The following is a 23,255-nucleotide window of genomic DNA, read 5'->3' on the forward strand; positions in this document are numbered from 1 at the left end:
GAGTGGAACATCTGGGATGGTTCTCGGGGTACCCAGAACTGTGAGCCACCTTGTTACACACTTGCCTCCACTATGAGAGAGTCTTTCTGGTGCTTAACTGCATGTCAGCTCCCTGACACCACCAGCCTATTAGCCACCCACGCAGTCTCCTCTGGACTATGCCAGCCCTTCCTTTGCCTTACAGAATAACAAAAGGTACAGCCCAGTTCATGAGCTCATTTAAAGATTCCCCCTGTAGTATTCAGCCCTTATCCACTCAACACTTAGAAATACCAAGTCTGCTGTCCCCAAATGAACAATGTGCACAGCAGTTTGAATGATGCAACTCAGGATCAGCACCTTGCTTAATATCACAGCACTGAGATATATTTATTGTGAAAACAACAATAAATTTACCATCAAAAACTAAAGATTCAGGGGATAGTGAGTACAGATATTGGAAACAAATAGTTACATATAAAACAAAATTATAACAGTTTTCTAGAGCTTAACTAAGAACAACTCTTGTTTAAAGAAGCTTATCTCACCCAAAATTTTCTGCAGGGTCTTCAACCAAAGCTGGCTGAAATCCAGTTTTCATGAATGTAAACACACTGCCCGTTTACTTCCTAGGTGCAGAATAAGGGGGGTATTTTCTTTGCCTTCTACTTATATTCCCAAAGTTCATGGTCTGTCTCAGAGACAATATAACTGCCCATGGCTTGTCATCTTCCTGTGTGCTGCTTTCCTGTTGGCATGATATCTCTTCAATAACTTCACATGTAAATGGATATCCATTGTGTTAGCTTACAATGCTTAATTTACATCTGTCAGAGAGAAAGATGAATAAACATCTCTTGTCTGACAGAAAACCTGTTGTTTTTTTTCATCTCTGCTATGATACAGAATCTAAGAACATATTTTCAATGTGGATACATAGATCCTCACACAGTATCTGTACATACATTTCACAGTGATATTATTGACCATGGTGACTTTGGCTTTCATTTAAGATCTCCCATGACATTCTTTGGTGAACCAGAATGTACATACCAGAATTAGGATATTCTTGTAACCCTTATCCTAAAGGGTTCTGAGGTCACAACATCTTTTTGCGAGCACATGACACTGGTGCTCCATAAACTTCACCAGCTGCCTATTTGTTCCATGATAGAATTCAATCTATAAAGCCTTTTATGGTCTGGAATCTGCACACCCCAAAAACCTCTCTCCCCATATTATATGCCACAGCTGTATTCAGTGGAGATGCTCTAGCCAGAGGACCCTTCATGTGGTAGAGAGAGCTGCTGGCAGGCAGAGCAAGGTCCCCTCAGTTTTGCAACTTTCCCCTCAGTCTGAAAGGAGTGAGATCTACTCCCTGACTGGGGCCACAGAAGAACCAATTATTTCTTATGTAAGAAGAGCAAAAACATCAAAAACATTTTAGTTCTGACCTCCATTTCTGTGGTTACTATTTTGTGCCTGAACTTTTGAACCCACAGGATTAAATTCACCCCTGTGCTAAGGGCTATGCACCTTGTAAGCCCAATCAGGCCCTCAAAATACCGCTAGAGTGGCACAAAAGTGATACATAGGTATTGTCCTGGCTCTCTGCAGTTGAGTGAATTGCCCCCACAATGAATAGTTGTTAGACAAGAGGTCAGTCTGGCACCCAGAGGTCTGCTGGATGAGACTTCAGTCATGCCCATTCTGCTGTCATCCAGAAGTGGTGTTTAAGCTTGAAAACTTGTCTCTCTCACTAACAGAAGTTGCTCCAATAAAAGATATCACCTCACGCACCAGGTCTTTCTAATATTCTGGGACTAACACATCTACAGCAACACTGCACTAACTTCAATGGACATCGGAGCTGGCCAAAATTCCAAACTCTCGTGCATGTTAACCAAAGTCTATTTAGCTAGAAAATACTCTTCTGAGTAATATGCCGTAGCATCTTATGGGTTCCCTAGTTATCGGGATGAGAAGTGGAATATGCTCTGAGACCTAGCCTTGTGATAGGGACTTGGGTGAGAAGGGCCAATAACTACTGACTGAATCCGCATGTGGCCTTCTTTTACTCAGAGTCCATATTGACATGAATTTTTCATGCTTCATGATCATCAGGATGAATATGTAGTCTGCATGTCACAAGAAGATATACATGTGTTTATTTAGCAAATCAGATCAGAGCCCTAAAGCGATAACAATACCATAATGGATATTGTATGGTAAGAACAGCTCTATCTGCAGTATTTTCATGGTCATTCATTTGTGCTTTTTCTTAACATGCTCCAGTGTAATTGCCAAGATTGGATATATTTCAGTTCCTTTAATATCGTGTACTATAGCTGGATAGTCATCTCCAGTTATTTGGTGAATGCTGACTGGTGTATAAATTATTTCAGGTGTAAATCATATTCTTTCAGTGCACAAATTTTTGGCCTCTCTCAATGTGCCAGTGCATTTGATATTCCCATGACAAGAATTCAGGATGTTTGTGTTCTGTGATATTTGACATTTTTCATCTGCTACTCCTTTAGTATTACTGGGTGATCTAGCATGTAACATTGGAGCAACCATTTCTGAATGACTTTTTGCCCAAACCAAACTAAAAGTGCTGAGAGTTCTGTGAAGCAAGCGATGAGTAAGTTGATAATGTGAAGCATGTCACTGGTGGAGAACTATACAAGTTAGGTATTAAGAGTCAACCATGTGGAACCTAATGTGTATTTTTCTTATGAAATTGCCTGTGATGTATCTGCCAACCAGGGACTACAACTCCTGTTAGCCCACTCCCCACTGCACTTCCGTTTCCTTTGGCCAGGCAAGAGCAGGGTCCTGAACCAGGAAGTGGCCAGGCTCTTTTACAAGGCAATAGCCACATGGCAAGCAGAGAGATGCAGAGAAGCTGGCCAAACGGATGAATCCCCAGGAACTGTACCCAGAACCAGTTGTGAACAGGCTGCAACGTTACAGCTGGGTTCAGATCTGTGTGCGACTTACAGGGGAGCAGCAGTGGCTGGGCAGGGAGCCAATGCAGAGGAGCCCCAACAGAGACACTCATTGAGCCTGGCCTGGAAACCAGCAAGCTCTTATTTGCTTGAATAGGGACTGGACTGAAGAAGGCACCCCAGGTACTAGGCCTGAAAAGCCCTGACTCTCAAGTGGGCTGCCCCAGGGACCCAAAACACTTACCGCTATAGCTCACTTTGAACTGTCACCACTTAAGCCTCTGTACATAGAGTGGAACAATTGCAACCTTTCCCTTTCCTGCCAGTCCTGGTATAATACCCGTTCACTTAGCCATGTGTCTGAGTGGTTATGGGGACCTACCAGGGCTGGCACCTGCAAGAATGAAGGTGCTTGTTAGATGGAAATTAAAAGGAGTTGTACGAGGGTTAAATACCTGCAAGCGGCATGGGGACTATTTAAAACACCACAATAGAGGCTCAGACTAAATATATACCTCAAACCATTAAAAAAAAGAGAAGCATAAGAATGCCACTATGCTAGCCAGGAGAGTAATGGAGCTGTTAGAGGCAAAAAGGCATCTTTTAAAATTTGCAAGTCAAAACTTAGTGAGGATAGCAGGAAGGCACACAAACTCTGGCAGGTTAAGTGTACAAGTATAACAAGGCAGGCCAAGAAAGAATTTGAGAAGCAGCTTGCTAAAGAACAAAAACTAACAGTAAAACTTTTTTTAACGTACATGAGAAGCAGGAAGCCTGCCAAACAGACAGTAGGGCCATTAGATGACAAAGTGCTAAAGGAGCACTTAAGGAAGACAAGGCCATTGAAGGGACGCCAAATGAATTCTTTGCATTCGTCTTCACTGCAGAGGATATGGGGGAGAAGCCTGAAGCCTGAGCAATATATCTTTGTGGGGTGCCCTATGGCATGGGGCCCCAGGCAATTGCCCTGCTTGCTACCTCTTAACACCGGCCCTGGCTTTTATACGCAGAAAACCAGCTGTTGTGGCACAGGTGGGCCATGGAGTTTTTATAGCATGTTGGGGGAAGGGAGGGGATCAGAAAGAAAAAGGTTGAGAACCCCTGCCCTAGCTAACAACCTTTCAAATTAAATGGGAAAGATCTGGTGTTTTCAGTGATGGGTTCTTGACTGAAATTTGCATCTCCCTCACCTCTGGATCTGAAAGGGTCTGAATTATTGACTTCCAATCCTCATCTATTTTCCTGTGTTTTCCTGGGTGGGTGCGTGGGGAATGGAGTGGGAGCGAATGGGGTGAGGATTAGGAAATAATTTGTTGACTCTGGTGTCTTTGGAAGGTTTTAATATGAACATTGGTCCTACTAATATTTGATCTGGAATATATTTTGTGGATTTTTTTATACATGCATCTAGACTTTCAGATAAGTGCTGAGGGATATCCAGGTGGTGGAAAGCTGGTGTTATGGCCTCAGGAGGAGTCTTTGGGAAAGAGACTTGATGTATAAATGCCATGGGGTGATGGTGGTAGGGTAAGATAACTGGAAGATGATTGTTCATCGCTCTGTTGATTTTTTAAATGCTATTTTCAAATACATTTTTAAGTACAACAAAACAAAATATCTCTGTTTCTAGCGTATACTATACTGAGCTGCATTTTTAAGTACAACACACACAAAATTGTACTCATGTTCATTGCAACCCTGATATTGCCATGAAGAAAAGAAGGCCATGCAACACTGCCAACATAATCAGGATTTTTGTATGCTTAATCATAATTAAACAAACTAAAAAATATCTTGTCTGTTTTAGGAAACAGCTTGGAAACTCTGAACAAAGAAGTAATCTTGACAGATGGTCTCATTGGTAGACTGGGTGAATAGGAAACATCACATGCCAAAATGGATACAGAGGTGGGAAATCAAAAACACTTAGTTGTGCAATAATTTAGAAGTGACCCTCGTTTAGAAGGCTTAGAAAATGTTGCCAGAATTTACCTTCTGGGGAATCCTGGAGATGTTAAGTACTCTGATCTTGTGGTCTGGTTTAAAATAAAATTCCTAAACAATTGAGGCTGGACCCAAAAGAAAATTCTATGTAGGCAGATAAGTGTTTCTGGATCCCTAATCTGAAGGAAACAGGGACAGCTAGATGATAATTCAGCAGTAATAACAATCCTCTAAAATGCAAGAGATAAGGAACATCTGCTAGCAGAGGCCTGGGTGAAAAAAGACCTTTCCATGGATGGACATAAGATATTAATATTCCCGTATCTGTGTCCCACTACGCAATGGAGGAACAATGAGCTAACCAAGAGCAAACAAGGCTTTGCAGATGAAAACGTCTCTGTGAAACGTTTCTCTGTGAAAGCCATATTTCAAAATAAGACTTGCTTCCTGGAACACCACTTCATTATCCCATTTGCTGAGAAATATCAGAAAAACACAAGCCCAGGAGATTGTAGCAGCACAGGTCTCTGAGGACAAAGGGCATTGATTTTTAATGTTCTGATTTTCCATTTATTGTGAGCTAACTCATTTTTCTATGTGATTTTAATTTTGCCTGGGATAATTTGTGTACCCATTCTGTTAAACTAGTCAACTCAACAGAGAGATCTCAGAGAACCACTAATTTCCTGTTTAAAAAAGACTAAAGAGTACCCTCATTGCTTTGATGACATGCATTTCTGAGTAAGTACAATATTTACTTTACTGTATGAGGAAATGATGGTTACCTTTATTTAAAGGAAGAAAACAAGCTGGACCATATACGTTACAGTGCTAACCTTTTCCCTTGTATACTCTTCTACCTTATAGTAACAACCATTGTATGAACAGCTGTATTTCAAAAGCACAATGGCCAGTCTATTGGAAACATATGGGACATAATTTATGACCATATGACTTATGCACCTCTTACCACTGCACCCAATAGAATTACAACAGCTATAAACTTAAAATTTATTTATTTAATTTAAAATAAAATTATTTATTTTTTAATTTATTTAATTTATTTAATTTATAAACTACAGCAACTTACCAATGAGGTCCATGAAGCAGTTCTATTCCCTTCCATATTCACTGTATTCCTGGGTTGGGTTTCCTTTTTGCTGGCTTGCAGTCTATAGTAAAACTATTGTTGGATATATAAATACAGCAGAGAAAGACTCAGACCAAAACCTCAAATCCAAACTTTGCAGCAGTTCACACTGAAATCCAACACTGTGTCTCTGAAATACAATAAGGGCCTGATCCAAAAGACAAATTCCCATTGACTACAATGAGAGCAGGAGCAGTATTCTGCTTTTTTGCTATAAATAAGGTTTTATTTATTATAAAAGCTTTTTTAAACTATCTGTAAGAAAAGTTTAATTACTGCATAAACTTATGACCCTACATTTTCAAAAGTGTATGATTTTGGTTCCCCAACTTAAGACACCTCAAAGGGGCCTGATTTTTAGAAAGAATTGAGCACCCATTCTCTGAAAATCAGGCCCCTCAAAATTACTAGGGTCTTCTGAAAATGTATAGTTACATGGTAGAGAAGAAAGAACATCATTCTTCACATTCAGGACAACATTCAGGTGAGGATGTGAAGGACTGCCCGGAGGTTGTTACCATTTGGAATATGATTGAGGGATAACATAAACAAGTTGGGGAAAGGAAGATTAAAGATGCAGAAGGTGTGGATGGGGAACAAAAATAAGATTATGACAATGACTGTACTAGTTCATATATACTTCTCCTTAAATAATATTTTTTAAGGGCAAGATTTTAATTTAACCAGTTCCTTTCTTGTAGACTTCATGACAGAAGTGAATTTTCTGGAGGATTTTGAATGACGTGAGGGTTGTGGGTTGAGAGATACGCTTGGAGAATTCATTCCAGACATAGGCAACAGTGTGGATGAAGACACAGAGATGCTTTTATGAGGAGGACATGAACAGGGTGTCAAGACTGGCTGTACAGTCCAGAGTATTTTCTCTAGTTCATACCAAGATCTCTACGAATCTAAAATGTCAGACAAATCAGATTTAATTGGTTGTATTTTGCTTCCTCCATAAAAGTCTGTAATCAAGAGGAATTTCCCCACATTATGACTATAAAACTTCACACTAAAGAGGGCACCCTCCAAAATGATATTTTGCATGTTATACCAGAGTGAGTTGAACTATGAAAAAACACAGCAGATAAAATTCACCCTATGCAGAGGGCCAGCAGGAGACCTATTCTCCTCTTAAGCCATAATTTGAGGTCTTAAATGGGGCCTAAGAGGTGCACATAAAACCTTTTATTGGCCCTCTGCACAGGGCAGAATTTCAAGCCAAAACAATCACATTGCATGGTATTTTCAGAGCAACACTTCTGATCTCTCATCCAGTTCACTCCTGTATAGACAACAGTGCCACTATTTCAATTACTAAAGAGACTCTACTTTCTGCCCTGGCTCTAAATCCTAGCTAGTATCATTCTAGATACTGTTCTTACTCATTTAAAAGTCTAATTCTTTTGTGTCTCTGAACTATGGTCTTCAGTGATATCTTGCAGATGTTGTTACCGGAAGATTTGAACTGTCTTTTTAATTTAAAACCCTTTATTTTCAATTTGCCTATTCCGGTATTAAAGGTTGTGGCCCGCCCCATGGATTTTCCAGAGAAAAGCCGCTAACCAAGGCCAGCTAACTTTCCCCTTGAAGGACACAGATACAGCCCTCCGATAAAGAATAGGCAGCAAGCAGTAAATTCTTCGAAAACAAAAATAATATTTATTTAGAAGTAAAAGGTTACAATAAAAGAGGAGAGCTATAGGTAAAAATAAAAATAATAAAATAACAGTAACAGTTACAGATACAGTGTAAAGGAAGCAGCACGAGAAATAAAGACACGGTACTACAATTACAGTTTAATAACCATATACTTAATACTCTATACCTTGCAACAATATCTATTATATATACACATCTCTACCCTGATATAACGCGACCCGATATAACACCAATTCGGATATAACGCGGCAAAGCAGTGCTCCGGGGGGGGCAGGGCTGCGCACTCCGGTGGATCAAAGCAAGTTCGATATAACGCGGTTTCACCTATAACACGGTAAGATTTTTTGGCTCCCGAGGACAGCGTTATATCGAGGTAGAGGTGTACCAATATATCAATTAAACATGTAACAATATATCAAACAACAGGCTGGCCTAACAGGTACCAAATGGGTAGGGAGATCTCACTCAAACCACGGACATCCAGCTTTATTTAAACTTGAGACCCATACGCTTCAGGATGTCAAATAAAAAAAGATTTTTAACTTACAGAAAATCCCTCAGAATCGTCTAGTCAAGGTCCTTCTGCTCTGTCTGTTGCTCGAGAGCGATGACCATAGATGTTTTGGTTGCTGTGGCGAGCGGGCAGTGCTGCGCTGGGCGGCTGTCTGCTGTCGCGGAGGTAAAGCGGCTCCTCCAGTGAGAGATACAGAAGCCTGCTAGGTACTGCTGCCGGGCTGCTGTGGAGGCCTCCTGCTGGCAGGGTGCCGGGAACGGCCGTTGCCAAGGCAACCCTGGAGCCTGGGGGTGCGCTGCTTCTGTTTCAGTAGCTGGCTTTCAAGCAGCTCCTCCTTTTTCAGCTTTTCAGGTGGCTTCTTTTGCGCAGGTATCTTCTTATAGGTGTTTGACAGTGTTCCGCTCTCTTGCTGGTCCCTATCCCTTCAGAGCTTTAACCTGCTGGCTGCCGCCTCAGGGATTTGCATATTTATGGCACGTGTACAGACATGTGACACTCAAGATCAGCCAATCAGTTTCCAGAAATTAGCATATGCTAATTGCTAATCTCACTACATTACATAACCCTATAGCCGCCATTACTGTATTTTCTAATTTAAACTATTATTAATTTTTATTTAATTAAAGCTTTATTCTTAAAACTGTTGATTGTTCTAAGCATGTCAAAGCGTCCTCATACTATCACCATGTATTTTATGTTCAATTAAGCAATTTTTTAATTTCAGCAAATTTAAACCCCTTCCAAGGTTTTTCTGTAGATTTTCCCATTCAGAACTTGATAAGGTATTCCGGGCAACTGAGGTAAAATTCTCTCGTCACAATGTGAGTTCCACAGGTTAATTATATTTTGCAATAACAAGTATTTCCTATTATTCAATATCACTATTTCCTTATTTCAATTGTCTATTTGTGCTGTAAGGGATAGAACAAATGAAAGCAATCAAATGAGGTCTATATTACCATTTATTATTTTATATTTCTCTTTTATACATAATTCTCCTTTCCAGATTAAGTACTTTTTAAAGTCTCCCAATGTGTTTTTAGTCTCTCCATATGTAGAATGCCTTCCCTCCAATCTTAAACTTCTAATCCATTTTGTTGCCCCTTTCTTGACTTTTACTATTTTTGCTATGTCTCTTGTCTTATACACGATCCTTCAATGTGATGAGTGCCTACCGCTTTCATTGAAATCAAACGGAAGGCACTGGGCATCATCAGGGTACTTATTTTCTGTCCCTGCTTAACACAGTTTAACATCTGATTCACTTTCTTTTGAGTCCCACTGTACATTAAGCAGATGTCTTTACCTAGCTGTCCATGATGACACCTAGATCTTTTTCCTAAGATGTTACAGCTAATTCGAAACCTAACAAGTGGGAGCAGCAGCAGCAGATTCACCTGGCTATGAAGTAGCCGTGGTGGCGCATAGAATGGACTTCCATCTTAAGCAAGTCCTCTTCATTTGACAAGCGTCAGTATGGGAGGATGTAGGTCTCTTACCCTGAGAGCGATAACGGAGTGTGTACCTGTAATTTGAATTGTTCTCTCCAGTGTGCATTATCTTACACACTGAATTCCATCAGCTATCCTGTTAGGTCTTTTTGGAGTTCTTCATATTCTCTCTCACTTTAAACTGGTTTGGCCATTGGTATGTAGTAGGAGCGCAAGTGAAAAAGAAAAAAAAGAGAGAGTTTAACAAAGCTACGGCACTGTGTTATGTCACAAATTTCCAAAGTGCACTGGAGGTCTTTCCAATTCAAAAGCTTTTAAAATATTAATTAATTATAAATAATTAAAAACCTAGTCTGCCACACAGAACACCTTAAACACGAACAACATCAAGCCATGAATATTTATATTATGGCAGCACCCAGACATTCTGATCAGGATTGGCGCCCTATACAGACAGGTAATCTGGGGTAGGCTGTAGATAATTTTAGGCACTGTACAAACCGAGACTGACATGAGCTAGCCCCTACTCCAGGCTGTTTGCAACAAGCACCATGTGTATGTAGCCCCACATACTTCAGTGGAGCTGCCTATCCTGGCTGCCTGCGTGGAGCTCATTGCAGGATCACAGCCCACTGGTGGCTGGGAAATGATTTTCCATTTTTTGTTGAAAATTTTCTTAAACTTTTTGAGGTTTTAGTTGAAAAACTGATAAGCTGAAAATAAAAAAAAAAAATTGTGGGTTTCAGCAACTGGAATCTCCTCCCCTCTAATTTTATGAAATCATAATTTTTTTTCACAAAAATCTTTAATTAAAATGCCATTTTTCATCCACAACGTTTCAGTGGGAAACTTTTGACCAGCTTTATCAGGGTGTAAGAGGATTATATTTTCAGAAGTGCTGAGCACTCAAACTTCCCATTGAAGTCAATGAGAGTTCTGGTTCTAAGCCCCACTTGGAAATCAGGCCTTTAACATTTTAGGATACACTTTTTCCATTTTAGAAATTAATAAAGCAAAAACCAATGGTCCCTGTTTCTTTTCTTCAGGAAGGACCCCATGCACAGTCCCTTGTCAACCAAGCAGGCTGTAAGCCTTAAACAGCTATCTACATTTTGTAATTAATGAACGAGGTGACGGGCCAGCTGATTGACAGTTGTCTATGCTCAAGAGGCACTGAGTACATGCCTACAATATAAACAGGAACAATCCGCCAGAGAATTTCTATTAACTTTTAGTGAAAGCAATTACATATAAAAAACCCTAGGAAACAAGAAGTGGGTGAAAATGCTGTAGAGGCAGCATGCTCAGCCCATAGCAGGGCAGTAGATTGTTACCCAGAGAGGTCACTGCTAGGCTGCACAGAGGAGCAGCCCCGACTATTTTTGCTGGAAGTGCAGTCCAGTTTTCCTTGTCAGCACAAGGAGAGTTTGGTGCGCATGATATGAGACGTCCTGGATGAAGAATATGCAGGTGGTATGGGAGGAGGTGAAGGAGAGAAAGTGGGAAACAGACATTGAAAGCTCCTGCAGACACGTGGCGAGCCCTCCCTGGAAAACAACAGCTAGGATTTTGCTTTAAAATTCAATCCACAGAAAATTCATGTACAACTATACTTTACTCCAAAATACCACCCCCTTTGCCATCTCTTGCAAATAACGCGATCATGGCCAAAGCTCTAGGCAGTCTTGTGAAAAGCTTCAGCATTTACACATTTTTTTCCGGGGGGGAGGGGGGGGAGGGAAGAGGAAACAGGAGGGGGCAAAAAGATACACTGTCTGCCAGAGAATATTTCTGTGCCCTTCACCACCCTCATTGTAAGTCAAGGTTTCAAACCATCTTTTAATGATTTCAGAGCAAAGAAAACAGTGAGCTTACACAAGATCATCTGAGACAGAGCTGGGAATAGAGCCCACTCCTGGAGTATAATAGGCCCAAATCTTAGCCATTTTGCCACACACACTTTCATAAGAAATATATCAGTTTAAGTAGCCGTTAGACCACATATAGAGGTTTATTACTGTGCATGCCAAGAGACCTGGTTCTTTAGCTCAAGTAACAAATGTTCATGCTTTTATACCCAGATGTCCTGGGTTCAGTCTTCACAGATGTCCTAAAGAGCAGCTGTCTGTAACCACTAGATCATAAAACTGCCCTCTTAACAAAAAAAACAAAAAACAGTATAACCCCTTTGCAAAGCGAGTATTGCACTCCCTGTGTGGACTGGCCCACATAGAGGATAACAGCAGCATACTTTCCTCACCAGTCACTGGCAGCCATGGGGGAGAGTGAAAAAAATGGTGTACAACTATCTTTGCATGAACTGTAACAGGTCTTTTCATATGTTTTCCTATTGCAAACTACATCTTGATAGAATGACTCATGAACAACTGCCTTTCCATTTACAAAAAGCAACAGAGGGTCCTGTGGCACCTTTAAGACTAACAGAAGTATTGGGAGCATAAGCTTTCGTGGGTAAGAACCTCACTTCTTCACTTGCATCTGAAGAAGTGAGGTTCTTACCCACGAAAGCTTATGCTCCCAATACTTCTGTTAGTCTTAAAGGTGCCACAGGACCCTCTGTTGCTTTTTACAGATTCAGACTAACACGGCTACCCCTCTGATACTTTCCATTTACAGTTTGTGGGAGACTACCTTGCTTCCCATTTCTGATGGCAAAACATCCCTACAACAGTACAGCAATCACTTATATGGACAAGTAACATTAGGAATGGCGATTTTGTTTTAAATTAAATTTAGCTGCTGGAAACAAATAGGAGAAGCAGCACCATATGGCCTGCTAGCTCTCTACAGACCACCAGTAAGAGCTCCATACACTTCAGACTTGGGAACCTTTTGTTGACCTTCGCAACAGAGTGAACAAAGATCAACAGAGCTATGGAAAAACAGATTCATTTTCATGTAAGTAAACTGATATTTTCAGGAGTATTCATAATTTCAAGATTTCTACCATCTAACGGGTTTTATGATGAAAGCAAAGACATTCTCTACTCTGGACAAAAATCTGGGATTTTTATGACTTTTCCTGAGGTATAAATTCCTTGCAAATGTAAAAATGGCTTCTCATGTAAAAAAAAAAAAATCACTTTATAATCAGTGCCAAGAATTTTGAGCACAACTCTAGTCAGCAACAGACACAATGGCCCTGTCCTGTAGTGCTTAGCAGGTGATTTCAGAATAGGGTCCAATAACTGTTCCCTACTTTTGGACTGGGTCTTCAGAAGTAACAGAATACCCACTGCCTTAAAATAAAAATTAATAGAAGCAATAAAATAAATGGAATAAGAAGGCGTCATTGCTAAAGTCAGAGAGTCTAAAGTTGCATAAGCAGCATGGTAGCCATTGAGAAACCAGGCAAGCTGCACATTTGCATAGATCCAAGCAACCTGAATAAAGCCCTAAAAAAAGCTCAGTGCCAAATATCTACAACTGAAGAAATATTACCTGACTTGGCAAAAGCAAAAATATTCTCAGTACTTGATGCCAAAGATGGATATTGGCACGTGCTACTCAGTAAGGAAACCAGCTACCTCACCACATTTTGGACACAAGCAGGTAGATCATGATGGTTGAGAATGCCATTTGGAATTAACCACGGAGCAGAAGCATCCCAAAGCCACCAAGATACGCTAACAAGACTTGAGGGATCAATGTCATAACTAATGACATTCTGGTTTACAGACACAGAGGTGGCATGCCAGAAGCTGTAGTAGATCATGACCACAACTTCATCTGTCTGCTAGAATGGAAATAAATCTAAAACTGAATACAAATAAGATGAAATGTGATTAATTATAGGACACTATATGAGACATTTGCTGGCTTTCCAAGGCTACAACCGGATGAGAAAGAGGTAAAAGCAATACAGCTGTTGCCCACACTTAATGATATTAAATCAGTTCAGAGACTATTAGGATTGTAAAGTATCTGACAAAAAATGTCTAAGTCTCTCAGAGATGTGTGAATCCCTGAGGCGATTAATGAACAAAGACACAGTATGGATAAGAATCAGAGGGGTAGCCGTGTTAGTCTGGATCTGTAAAAAGCAACAGAGAGTCCTGTGGCACCTTTAAGACTAACAGATGTATTGGAGCATAAGCTTTCGTGGGTGAATACCCACTTCGTCAGACACATGCATCTGACGAAGTGGGTATTCACCCACGAAAGCTTATGCTCCAATACATCTGTTAGTATGGATAAGATCACCTCAACATGATGCAGCCATCACATGTGTCAAGAAGCTGGCAATCAGCTATCCCATCCTGAAATACTACAATGTGGATGAAAGGGCAACCATACACAGCAAAAACTCTCGTCCCAGGTTGTCCTCATCTTATGTCTCAATTATTGCAACATCCTTTTTTCTGGCCTTGATAAATGCACACATGCCCTGCTCGTAGCCATTCAGAATTCATTTCCAAAAATCATTTTCCTAGTTCGTTGCTCTGACTATGTCACCCCATTGTTAAATTTTCAAACACTGTCATGCTTTGTCCCTGCTGCTTCTCATGCTTGGGATGAGCTCCCCATAAATATCTGCAAAACCACTTCTTAGTCCTCTTTCAGATCTCTCCTCAAAACTCTCCCTTGCCATGGTGCCTGCAAATAACATAACAGTTTGGATGATGATGCACTGAGATCACTGCCTAACATGCTGACTGATATTGTCTCATATTTTTCTGGTACTCCCCCCACCCATCTGTCTGTATACATCTGTTGTCTCTTATACTCTCCGGGACAGGGACAGTCTTTTTGTTCTGTGCTTGCATAGTGCCTACCACAATGGGATCCTGGTCCATGAGTAGAGCTCTTGGGCACTATAATAATACAAATAAATATATACACAACCATGTGAGACCAGTGGAACAGGGCTTGGAGCATCACACCTACAAAAGGGACAGCCAGCAGCTTTCGTATCAAGAGCACTATCACCAGCGGAAGAAAGATATGCCCAAATTGACAAGGAACATCTCATATGTGACCACATATGAAAAGTTCATCCAGTATGTTCAAGGATGGGAAACTATTCGAGTAGACCACAAACCACTGGACAGCATTTTTTAAAAATCTTCTGCAAAGAGGCCCCAAAATGTCTTCAGTGCATACTACTGAAACTGCAACGCTACATCTTAGATATCCGCTATGTGAAAGGGACTGAGATGTACATAGCTCTTACTCAGAACAGCATTGGAGCATGAAAATAAGGCAACTGAACACGAATATGAGATCCTCAACCAAATAGAAATCATTAACCAAACCAGTGCCACTTTCAAGGCAGGGCTGGAAAGAATCCAAAAATAAGACACACAAAACAAAGATTTACAAGTGCTCACAACCATTAGTGTCCAGCTATCAGGAGATAAGTTCCAATTGCTCCTGAAGAATTCTGGAATTATCAAGACAAGCTAGTGTACAAGATAGCATCATATATAAAGGCAGTCAAAATATAATAATCAGATCACTGAGAGCAGAAACTTTTTCAGGACTAGTTCAGTGCATTGTGGAATAGAACTCTACATCTGGAAAGCCAGAGATACCTTTTACTGGCCAAACATGACCAAGGATATCAGAGCTCTAGTGAGCAGTTGTGATAACACATGGGGAAATGCAGCCCCAGCAGCAAAAAGAGACAATGAAAATACACAGCATTTCCAACAAATCTTGGAGCAAAACAGGAAGGGACCTTTTCATGAAAAACCATACTAACTATCTCATTACTGTAGATTACTATTAATCTAATTTTCAGACACTACTGCTGTGACCATCATAGACAAAGCAATGAAGCATTTCAGCAGACATGGCATTGCAAACTGTGCTGTTTCAGACAATGGGCCCCATTTACTTGCAGTGGGTTTGTGCTATTTACTCAGGAATGGGAATTCGCTCATATCACATCATCACCATAACACAGTCAGTCAAATGGCAAAGCGAATCAGCAATTTAAATTACTAAGATTCTATTGAAAAAAGCTGCAAAAAAAAAAAAAACCAAACCCAACAACAACAAAGAAAATGTATGGCAAACCATCCTTGAATAGAGAAATGTCCACAGAGGGTATGAATAGGAGCCTAGGACAATTCTTGATGTGAAGATGCACACATGCATTGGTGCATATAGACCCAGAATTACTACTACTGGCAGTGGTGGAAGGAGTAACAGCTGAAAAAGAAGACACACGCACAAAGACCAAAGCCTACTATGACCAACAAGCTAAAGACTTCCCAGTACTACTGTTTCCTCAGGACAAATCATGTACTTAAAGAAAGCAACATATTTCAACAGATGAAAACCTCATTAATATAAAGCAGAGGATGAGAAAACAAGAGACTGACAGCTATTGGAACAGATTCTTAAAACCCCACACCACCAGAAGAACTGAGTACCAGGCAGTCTCCTATCACCACAAGAAAGACTTGCACTTGCTCCAACATCAAAACTGCTCCCAAGGTATACAATAAGACTTTGTACAATACTAAGGCATGAAAAACAACCCTCCCAAACTCAGAGGAAAATACTTTAGTTCCCAAACAAGTTAAGAGTTAATAAAAAATAAAGACTTGGCATTGTTATATATATACACACATACATATAATCTAAATAGGGTTGCCAACTGTCTAATCATACAAACCCAAACACTCTTGCCCCGTCCCCTCCCCAAGGCTCCGCCCTGTCCTGCCCCTTCTTCAAGGCCCCACCCATTCCATTCCCTCCCCCCTCCGTCACTCACTCTCCCCCACCCTCAGTCACTTTCACTGGACTGGGGCAGGGGGTTGGGGTGCTAGCTATGGGCTGGGGCCGAGGGGTTCAAAGTGTGGGAGGGGGCTCCGAGCTGAGCCTGCAGCAAGGGGTTGGGGTGCAGGAGGGGGTTCAAGCTCTGGGAGGGAGTTTGGGTGCTGAAGGGGGCTCAGGGCTGGGGCAGGGGATTGGGGTGCAGAAGGAGGTCAGGGGTGCAGGCTCTGGGAGGGAATTTGAGTGCAGGAGAGAGCTCTGGGCTGCGGTAGGGGGCTGGGGTGCAGGAGGGGGTGCAGGGTCTGGGAGGAAGTTTAGGTGCAAGAGGGAGCTCCGAGCTGGGTTTGGGGTGCTGGAGGGGGTTTGGAGTGTGGGCTCCGGCCAGGAGGCACTTACATCGGGTGGCTCCCAGGCAGTGGCGCAGTAGGGCTAAGGCAGGCTCCCTGCCTGCCCTGACCCCGTGCTGCTCCCAGAAGCAGCCACCATGTCTGGCCCCTGGGGGGGGGGACAGGGGGCTCTACGCTGTGCCCACAAGCGCCACCCCCGCAACTTCCATTGACCGCAGTTCCTGGCCAATGGGAGCTGCTGAGTCAGTGCTTGGGGCGCGGGCAGCATGTGGAGACCCCCTGGCCACAGAGACGTGCCGGCCACTTCCGGGTGCGACACGGGGCCAGGGCAGGCAGTGCACTTGCCTTACAACTCTGCTGCGCTGCTGGACTTTTAGCACCTAAAATCTCCCAGTTTGGCTTCAGTAGCCTCCAGGAGATAGGGTCTGATTCCAGGAGACTCCTGGCGAAACCAGGAGGGTTGGCAACCCTAAACCTAAAGTACATACTCAGGGAAGCAAACTAGGTATCTATCCAGGGCCATACATACTTGGCCACAGCTACACTGCAATTTTTAGTACACTAGCCCGATTAGAGCTAGCACAGGTATATCTACCCAAGCTGGGAATTGTACCTCCAGCTCCTGCTCCTGTGTAGACATGCCCACAGTAACCACAAACTCAGAGCTATTACTAGCTTTGCTACTGTAATGCAAGGAGAAAGCCTCCTAGCTTTTGAACATAAACAAACTGTGCAAATCTGTTGACTTCAAGGGAAGCCACAGTCCTTCATACAATAATCTACTTAATGTATAAAACACAGGTAACAGAATCATAAATTAACACAGTTGGCTTTCTGGCTAACCGCAGGACAGTGCACACATTGAAACCTGCAAGGTGCTGTTCTGTCTGAAAGTCTACTTGTTTACTTTTATCTACAGGCCTTTTTACAGGACTCCTCGTAGCACTAGACATTAGCGCACCATGAGTCACTTCACTAGTGGGGAAGCGCCAGCAGTCTATTGCACAGATATACGGTTTTACGGAGCGGAGCAGAATAGAGGAGATTGTATTCGTCCACAATATTTAAAATACAAAGTGAACTCAGAGCCTTACTCCTGTTTGTTAGAGAAGAACCATTGGATTCTCCTCTCACACCAAGTGAGAGGAGAGTCAAGCCCATTGTGTTTTTTAAATAAAAATAAAACCTCATAAATCTGCCTTAGTTGCTTTTCAGATTCAAATGGTTTATAAACAAATCTACTGGCGTATATTTATATATTCTGTGCTTAATGCTGGCAACTTTTCCTCTCCACTACTCCTGAAACCAATGGAGGTTCAAGACACCAAGCATCTTGCAGTAGGTGCTCGGCACTGTGCAGCATTGTACCCTCTGTGAGCCAACAGAATAATTATTCATTGCCAGCATTTGCCATTTGAAGGATATGCTTCACATGCTCCTTGCAGCCTCCAGCCCCTGAAGTCCCTGCTACAGCATATGGGCTGCCCTGCCGGCAGCAGAGGGAGGGCTAATTGAGATCTGCTCCAGAGAGGCAAAATGTAAGTACTTCCTGCACATCTTCCCCTAGGGTGACCAGACATCCCAATTTTATCAGCACTGTCCCGATATTTACTTGTTTGTCCCGCGTCCCGACCGATGTTCGGTCAGGACGTGAATTGTCCCGATATTTTGCGCTCCGGCGCACAGGCAGAGGGGGCTCGCGCGCCCCCCCCACCGCAACTCCGCCCCCTCCCTCCCCATTGGATCCCACCCCAAATCCCTGCCCTGGCCCCGCCTCTTCCCCAAGCACCCCGCATTCCTCCTCCTCACCCCTCCCTCCCAGGCTTGCGCTAATCAGCTGTATGGCGGTGCAAGCACTGGCGGAGGGGGGAGAAGCAGGATGCGGCAGCCAGCTCAGGGGAGGTGGAGGCAAAGTGGAGGTGAGCTGGTGTTGGGGGGGCAGGGCGTGGAGCCCCCACCAATTTTTCCTATGCTCCAGCTTTTCTTTCTTTCTTTCTTTTTTTCCCTCTGCTGCTGGCTCTTGGGGTTGTTTTTTTTTTTCCCTCCGCTGCCGGCTCTTGGGGTTTTTTACCGCGTCCCGATATTTCACGTCTCTCATCTGGTCACCCTATCTTCCCCACACCCATAGTCTTTTACTGCGGTACTATACGCCTGCTTCTTCAGCCAGGTGGTGGGTGTCTGTGTCAGAGAGGAAAGGGAAGGGTTCTGTCTGTCTGGAGGGTTGTACCGGGAGGTGTCAGGAAGGTGAGGAGAGTTCAGAACTGAGAGTGGTGCTGAACTGTGGAGAGGTTACCTAGGAAGAGGAGTAGTTCAGGCTGAGGGCAGATGTGGGGTTTGGAATGGAGGGAGCTGCATGGGCCTGGCTGGGGAGCTTCTGAGCTGGGAGAGGGATGGTTTGGGTTGGCGGGGTTGAATGCTGAGAGGAATGAGCCTACTGGGAATGAGGATGTAGGTAAACTGGTGGGGGAGGCAGGAGTTGGAATTAGATCTGAGGAGGAAGATTAGGCCTAACACTAATTAGCCTAGCCTAGCACTCCACATCCATCTGCAGAAACTTCCGGAATTGGGTGTGGAAGTTTTGGGTCTGCTCCAATAGGTAAAGTGGGATCAGACTCCATGAGGGCAAGTGGTCAGGGCAGCTGCTTTACTAAAGGTCATGTGCTCTCTGTGGCCTGGTCTACACTACGACTTTAATTCGGATTTAGCTGCTTTAATTCGAATTAACGCTTGACCCGTCCACACAACGAAGCCATTTAATTCGAATTAAAGAGCCCTTTAATTCGATTTCTGTACTCCTCCTCGACGAGAGGAGTAGCGTCAAAATCGGTATTGTTAATCCGAATTAAGGTTAGTGTGGCCGCAATTCGAAGTTATTGGCAATTCAATGTTATTGGCTACCCACAATGCAACGCTCTGGAAATCGATGCTACTACAGTAGCTTGGACGCACACCACCGAATTAATGGTGCCTAGTGTGGCCGAATACATTCGAATTTATAAAATCGGTTTCCTAAATTCGAATTATATAAATTCGGATTAATCCTGTAGTGTAGACATACCCTGTGAGTTGAGAGAAGCTGAGCTCAGGAGCAGAAAGCAGGCTGTTGTCCCTTAACTCTGAAGCATCTTGCAGCAGTTTAGTGATATTGTTAATTGTCCAACAGGGAAGCATGGGCAATGTTAATAACAGCAAGGGGAAATTGGGAGGGTAAAATAATTTATTCTATTTTAAATGTATGCTTTGAATATTGCTTGATTTTAGCCAAACTGTTTTAGTTAAATTGTCTCAACTAGTCTGAGTCACCAACTTTTCTTTAAAATGTGATAATGGGGAAAGAGTCATCTATCTTTGGTGGTCTCCGTTTTTTGTTTTCTTGTAGCAGTTTTTTTTTTAAATCTATACACTTAACTGAGTGATTGGTTAATTGGTTAGCTGACTGGCTAGCAGTGATTTCAACAGAGGAAGAGTCTGATTCCAACTGAAGATTCCTACAAGCAAGTGAAGGGAAAATGTTGTTTTAGACTCAGCAGACTGTATAGATTTGGTGATCAAAGACTCTAACTGAGACTTAGGTGAACTCAGCCTAAGCTTTTGGGAACTCTGAGTTTCTTCTCACTGTGTTTCTGTGTTCAGATTTTAATTTGTTTTCTTCATGTTTATGTATAACTGAAGATAATGTATGTGGCTTATAAAATAGCCATGTTATGTTGTAAAAATTAATTTTTTATTTGTTTCTTTATCATAAGATTTTATAAAGTTGTTACTTACTTACTTAAATTCATTTCTTTAATTCCTTTTGGGACCTGAATGTGGGAAGGTTGACTCTGTGCAATCCTTGCTGAAAATCCTTAGAGACTGAATTCTGGGTCCCCACCTACTTTTCTATGGGAGCTGGGCAGTTTTTAGGCACTGGAGAAGGGCAATGAAGTGAACTCTAGCAGCCTACCCAAAGGTTACATTGTCTCTCTGGCTCTCTGTATGCCTGAACAGGGAACCTGATGTTATAAGTCAGTTGGCTCCTGCACATATGTGAAATCAGAAACTAATATTGGAGGGGGGAAAACAACCACCAAAGAGAAAGCAATAATCATGGCAGCATACCAGATTCTTGTCCCAAGTAGATGGACATGAAAGGGGATATGTTCAGCAACTTGACATTCTTTAGATCACAATGGAAAAACTACAAAATTGCTACAGGACTGGATAAAAAGGAAAACAAAATAAGAGCAACTATTAGCTGCAATGGACAAAGGCTCCAACAGCATCTGGATATGTCCACAGCAGGCCAGATGAGCTATGTAAAATCCTAGAAAGAGTTTCCAAAGCATTGTCAACCCACAAAAAAATGTCATTTATGAAAGTCATAGTATCTTTTCAACAATTGTAATCAAGACTCTGGAGAAACAATAGATCGGGATATTGCCAAACTGTGCAAAATGGTGACTCGTGTGATTATCAAATCTTAAAAGATGAACTAATGCATGATAAATCAGTAATAGAGATGAAAGATACAGGCATTCAAATGAGAATTCTGAGAGAGCCCATGCTAACTCTTCCAAGAGCTATAGACATGTGCAAAGTTAGTGAACAAGCTCACATCCAAATGCAGACCATAAGTGGAACAGGCCAGGAAATAATTCATCAAGTTGCACAGGGAAAGCATGAAAATACAAGGAAAAATATATCAAAATGTGTGCAAAAGCAAATGTGAAAATACAAAGTAGAGGATGTAAAAAAATGCAAAAGAAGACCTCTGAGTTCCGTGAAGAAAACATGATAATGGAAAATACCCTGAAGAGGGGGTCTTATATAGTAATAGTGTCAAGAGAAATTATAGCAGAACTTGCAGGCAAGAAAAACATGCACCATATCCAGAAAGGAAGCAATGATTCAGAGGATGAGATTTGCATGTACATGACATTAATGCATAGTGCAAAATGGCAAAAATAAATGATTTCCAAAACTCAGACTAGCACCAGATGCAAAGACAAGACAGCAGAACACAAACAGGAAACTGAATGCCACATAGAAAGTGGGACAAGGTGGGTGAGGTAATACTGGACCAACTTCTAGTTTTCCAGACCTGAAAAAGAGCTCCGTGTAAGCTCGAAAGCTTGTCTTTCTCACCAACAGAACTTGGTCTAGTAAAAGATATTACCTCACCCACCTTTTCTCTCTAATATCCTTGGATCAACACAGCTACAAGAAAACTGTATAAATAGATAGTGGGGCATCAGTCAATGTGCTAGGTTACAATGGCTTCAGCAGTAATATGCAAAGGAAGAAAGCAAAATTTCAAGCCAAAATATTCAGTTGTATGAGCATCATACCACTAGGACAATGTAAATTATAAACTGAATACCAAGGAAAAGCGTACAAGCTGAAATTTCTGGTAGTACAAACAATAGAAGCCATTGCTGTCCAAGTCATGGTACACATGATGCTACTAGTATCTTAGACGTTTGGAGTACCACAGCACTGAGCAGCTGTAACAATTACACTAGTTATTAGAATGCAGTATCATTGGAATGCCTGCCAGGAAAGTTGGCTTAAGTTTGTTTGTTTAAGTTATCATGCTTACTTGTTGAAAATACATTCAATCATGCAATTAAAAACCAAGGGGGGAAATCATTCAGGCAGCAAGCAACAAAAACCATTATTTCTTGATTCAGCTGTGCCAGCCATTTTAATTAGAGGATTAATGCTCCATCACCCAGTTTGCAATCTTTGTGCCCATGTTCAAACCCAAACCAAATTTCAATTCATTGTACGTATGGTTGCAAGACACAAACCGCAATTTTTTTTAAACTAAAATCCAAATAAATTACATCTACCCAGTTGACGAGGGCCCCAATCCTGCAGCCTCTTATGCACCTGTTTCATTTTCCAAATGAGTGGTTTCACTACATCAATGGGGCTACTCACTGTGCATAAAGTTAAACATGTGCAAGATTGCAACCTGACTTTGCAGTTCTGTCAAAAAGGCAATCACAGATTTGTCTGACTTAAAGAGATGCTATAGATTTGCTCATGATTTCATCTCTGTTTAAAGATTTTTCTCTCCATTCCTTTACTTGAAATAGAAATTAGACTTTCGCACATTCATTACCAGGCTCATTTTCTTACTTGTGCATATCTCCAATCTTCTCGTTCCTATCTAGGGACGTGTTCCAAAGTCTGTTGAAGCCTTTTGATTGACTTCAATGAGCATTGGATAAGGCCTTCTCAGAAATAATTGTCAGCGGCCTCATAAGTTCATTAGCCTTAACACACTGAGATGCACATCAAACAGGCAACTGATTTATGTTGAGATTTTCCAAGTATTCCCTTATCTGCCCTTTCCCAATTGTTAGTTTCACAAGGTTCTTATTACTTCCTAATTATGCACACTTTTTATTTTTCTTCCCAAAGACAGAGTTTTAAAAAAGAAAATGAGTATCTCAGCCACCTGTGACTCAACATTCATTTCATCCCCCTCATCAGTTACTAATGAGACTACTTTCTCGC

This window comes from Emys orbicularis, chromosome 1 (genome assembly GCF_028017835.1).
Source record: "Emys orbicularis isolate rEmyOrb1 chromosome 1, rEmyOrb1.hap1, whole genome shotgun sequence".
In the NCBI taxonomy this organism is placed as follows: Eukaryota; Metazoa; Chordata; order Testudines; family Emydidae; genus Emys; species Emys orbicularis.